This window comes from Ailuropoda melanoleuca, chromosome 15, assembly GCF_002007445.2.
Source record: "Ailuropoda melanoleuca isolate Jingjing chromosome 15, ASM200744v2, whole genome shotgun sequence".
In the NCBI taxonomy this organism is placed as follows: Eukaryota; Metazoa; Chordata; class Mammalia; order Carnivora; family Ursidae; genus Ailuropoda; species Ailuropoda melanoleuca.
Window position 1 is genome coordinate 28876181 of NC_048232.1, and position 5368 is coordinate 28881548.

Sequence of the window (5368 nt, forward strand, 5' to 3'; positions counted from 1 at the left end):
TTTGACTATTTCTTTCCCTTGTTTCTCTGTTAAGTTCTCTGCCTCTTTTGATATCACACAAGGATGGATAAAAAGTGTGTGAAACACTGTTCCAGAAGGAAAAGAGGCAGTAGCATAAACTATGAGCTATATGACAAAACTAAGGTTTTNATGACAAAACTGAGGTTTCTACTTCACCTGAGATATTATAAATTTGCTTGATATTTCAATCATATAGAGGGAATTAGTAACCAATGCAATAACTAGCTGTTAAATTCCTCTTCGTATCCATTTCATAAGCTAGAATTTCTGCTTTGAAAATACAAAGCAACTATCCTATGTAGCCTGAAAAAACAAACGGAGTACAACAGCATTTGAAATGCTTCCATCAAGCATATTCAAAGCTCAATTTCACATTGGGTTTAAGGATCACATTTTAATGGATCAGTTCTAAAACCTATAATATGTGGCTAGTTGTCCATTTATAATAACTACTAGAATTCCACTAATTCTAGGAGTACTCCTATAATGTAATACCCTATATATATACTATATATATTATATAATGTAACATACTATAATGTAATATTCCTATAATAGAATAATAGCCCATAGATTGTGCAGTCTTTAAAGATCCAAATTTAAACTCCAGAAGAAATAAATAAACCTTAAGTAGACTTGAAATATTTTTGTTCTTACCAGGATGACTCTTTGTGTCTCGATTTCCTTCTTTATTATACCTCTTCCGGTAACACCTGGGAGGGGGTCTGTATCAATCGCTATAGAGATAAACAGTTTCAAAGCACTTTTGTAAGGTCAATGTTAGCACATGTGTGTTTGTGTGTCTAGTATCCCTCTAATTAGCATTTCTTATTATAGGAGGAGAATTCTAATGAAACATCTGGGTTGCAGAAACATAATACCTTTTAATCTGAAGAGCTGTTAGTAAACATGTAAGCCTCATTATACTGAAGCATAGAGATGTTTAGTGATTTGACAAAAGAGACATCTCTGGGTAATGACCAAATTGATGCACAAATTGATGCTTCTTCTAGGGCTTTACCCAGAAAACATAAAGTGTTTTACAAATTTAAATCACCCCAGAGCATTTAACTTAATAGTATAACTTCCATGCACATTTTAAAAACACATTCATATGGTGGGGATATACCTAGTGAGGCAGGACTTAACAGTTTTTTCCCGGGTCAATTTACAAACTATGGTCAGTGGTCACAGAAATTCTTTCATTTGTCCAGGAATATTTTAATGTTCTTCCTTTTATAAAGTTATGGCACTTTAAATCAAGTAGGCATCAGTGCTCTCTCAAGGTCCTCTTAGCATGTAGAACTTCTACTGGGGAGGAGAAAATGGGTAATTTGCAATAATGTGAACATTGGCATTGCATCCTTTTCCATTGGAGTCTTTACATGATTTTTAGCTTTTTCCTGGATGTGGAAACTACTATGTAGGTCTAATGACAGAAAAAAATAAAAAGAAACTCATCTAAAACAATTTCACATTGCAAAAGAAATAACTAGAATTAGCAACTCTGGGTTACCTATTGGGTGAAGTTTTGTGGGCAATAGGTTCTAACACACATATACCTGAAGTGGGAAGCATTGCTATGATCCAGACATCACAGGTTAGAAGTCTTGCTTTGGAGAAATGACTAAGCCCATGAACTGTAAAGTTTTCACTACCACCATGGCAGCAAAAAATATACTGCTACTGTAACCTAAACAGAGGCAGAGACCTGATGGGCCATCATTACTAAAACCAAAGACAAAACTGGATTGGGCAGAACAGGTTTTCAATAATTAAGTAATGACATTTATGAAAGTAATATGAGCTATAGCAACACGTAACTGGAAAACATTGGCAGACACATTTTAGCCCTCTGGTCTTTCTCCAACAGATGTAGTTAGAAGAACTGAATCACATGAATTGAGAAAGCAAGGGATTCTTATATAAGGGGGAGGCAATGAGATTAGCCCTTGAGTGTAGATTGGGTTAAACATTAGGAGCAAAAAGGCATATGTGTTAATTTTCCTCCTTCACAATATCCTTCCATTGCTTTAAGTCCTTAAAAAAATCCTATGTTGCTAGAAGTTCTTGGAGTTATTCTTTTTAATATAGCATATTATACATATAGTATACAATTTTCCCATTTTAAATGTTTAATCAGTCATTATTAATATGATCATAGAAATGTGTAACAGTCAACACAATTGTAGAATGTACTTAAGATTTATACTCATCAAATTCCAGTGAGATTTAGAAATGTTACGACGTATTTTGGATATTGAGTTTTGTATGTTATTCAAAAGCCCTATTCTCTTTCCACACCTATAAATATAATTAACTATACTTCTTTCATTATTTATAAAACTTTTTGCCCTATAGAGAAACTGAAAGAAGAGCAAATATGTATAGATAGTGTTTGCTATATTAATCATTTTATTTATGACATCTAGTTCTCTTTCAGCCATTATTTTAAATTATATTCTCTGCTCTAATTTCTCTGCTCTCATTGTAGTATTTCAATACTGCAAGTTTGCTCATTCTTTCTTCCAATGGCATAAATCTACTGAGCACTTCTAGTGAATTTTAAAATTTAAGTTACTGTATTTTCCAACCGCTGGGTTTCTATGTTGTTCTTTTCAAAATAATATCTTTCCCTTTATACTTATTCCCAAAGGGCAAAGTCTTTGGACATGCCCAGAGTGACCTTTGGATGACAGTGTTTTTAATAGAGTTGTCTTTAACTGTACTTTTCCTTTATATATCAGTTAAGCTGTCTACCTCTTTGGTATCACACTAGAAGTCAATAAGCAGTGTGTCCATCACTGTTATATGGGTAAAGGCAGTAATATAATCTCTGAACTATATAACACAACTAGTGTACTTTACTACAGCTGAGATGCCATAATATGCCTGGTATTTCCATCATTCCTCTATTCCCATAGAGGGAAATGATAACCAATGAATCAACTATCCTAAATTCCTCTTCTGACTATTATATTCATGAGGTAGCCTTTCTCCTTTGGCAAATTTGAAGGAATTTTCTCTCCAAGCCAGAAATAAAAAATGAATAGAATAGCATTAAACATACTTTCACCAACCATATTCTAAGGTCACTACAGCATTTAATTTTTTATGGTTTAATTTCTAAATGAATGAGTTCTAAAACTCATAATATCTAACTAAATTTTTATTTCTAGTAAATACCAGAATATAATGAAATATGAGAATATTCATGAAGATTTTACCTGTATAATAATAACATAGAGCTACTCTTGTCATTTAGACCCAATCTTCATTAAATCCCAAAGAAAGTAAACAAACCAGAAATATTAGACTTGTAAAACTCTTGTTCTTACCAGGGAGATTCTTTGATTGTATCTTCATTGCTTGCACCAATTTACGTGTTCCATTAGCATCTTTCAAGTTTCTATATTAGTTTCTATAGAAATAAACATAAAAATACTTCATAAGGTAACCTTCATGTGTGTGTGTGCAGCATTAATTTAACCAGCCTTATTATTAATGGATAAGCATTACAGTGAAATATTTGTATTGCAGAATCAGTAAACCTTATTATTGGAAGGGATATTAGCAATCATTACACTTCCATATATTGAGGCTTAGAGATGTTAATGATTTGACCAAGACTGTGTATCCAGATAATGACAAAACTGATGCACAAACTCACATCTCATAATCCTTTAAGCAGTGCTTTTTCCATACAATGTTATGTCTTACACTAAATTAAAATAAACTGGAGAGTTTATGATAATAATATAACTTCTGATTTTACATTAAAATCATAATCATACTGTAAGGATATACCTAGTGATGTGGAACATAAAATTTTTTCCCCACAGGTTACAAATCATGGTCTCCATTGCCACAGAAAATTACTAGGGAGTAGAAATTCTTTGACTACTCCAAGTATATTTTATTCTCTTTTTATGCTACTTAGTTGTAAAAAAAAAAAAAAAAGAGCAGGTATCAGTAATGGAAAAGAAAAGCAAGATATTTTGTGGATTGAAAAAAATAACAATGCTTTCCCAGGTGTCTTTGGCATGTAGACAGTTAAATTTGCAGAAGTACCAGGATTGAGATTTGGTCTCTTTTCATTGGAGTTTTTATGTGATTTGAAATGTTTTCTTGATTTAAAAATTTCAACTAGATCCCATTATAAGAAAAATATATGAACATGGTTAAAGGGAGTTTATATTGAAAAAGCAAGGGTCACCTAAGGTCAACCACTGGCTCCAAAGTTTTGTGGTTAGGTTGGTTCTAACAGCATGTACCTAAATTTGGAAACATGTTATGAACTATTCACCTGGACGTGGAAGTCTTTCTTTGGAACAATGGCTGAGTTAATAAATAGTAAAGATTACACTATGATCTTGGTAATCCAAATGTACCAACACTGCAGTCTGTATACAGGTGGTGACCTGCTGCAGCATTAACAAAATGAAATATGTCAGATTAGGCAGAACAAGTTTTCAATAATTAAGTAAGAACAGTTTATGAATGTAATAAGTTCTACAGCAACAAAAACCTGGGAGTATTAGCAGATGTATTTTAACTTCTCTGGTTCTTTCTCCAACTGGTATATATAAGAAGGGTTTGGTCATTTGAATTGAGGAAGCAAAGGATCCTTAAATAAGCAAGAGAAAATGAGAACAGTATCTGAGGGAAGATCAGGTTAAGTATTAGGAATTAAGAGTTATGTGCTGGAGAAATTTATAATCTAGTAAAAATTACATTTTTATCCCTTGTCATGTCTTCCCACTTTCCAAATTCTTTTTTTATCCTATTCTTCATGGAGATCACTGGGTTATTTTTAAAAACATATATAACAGAGTACACATCTTTTACCTCTTCCATTAGGTTTTTTCCTATGTATCTTCCTGGGTTTGGTGCAATTGTAAACAGGATTGACTCCTTGATTTCTACTTCTGCTGCTTCATTATTAGTGTATAGGAATGCAACAGGTTTCTGTACACAGATTTTGTATCCTATGACATTACTGAATTTGTGTATCAGTTCTAGCAACTTTTTGGTGGAGTCTTTCAGGTTTTCTATATACAGTATCATGTGATCTGAAAATAGTGAAAGTTTAACTTCTTCCTTGACTATTTGGAGGCTTTTTATTTCTTTTTGTTGTCTGACTGATAGGCTAGGACTTCCCATACTATGTTAAATAACAGTGGTGAGACGTCCCTGTCTTGTTCCTGACCATAGAGGAAAAGATCTCGGTTTTTCCCCATTGAAGATGATATTAGCTGTGGGTTTTGTATATGGCCTTTATAATGTTGAGGTATGTTCCCTCTATCCCTATTTTCTTGGGGTTTCCAAGAATGGATGCTATATTTTT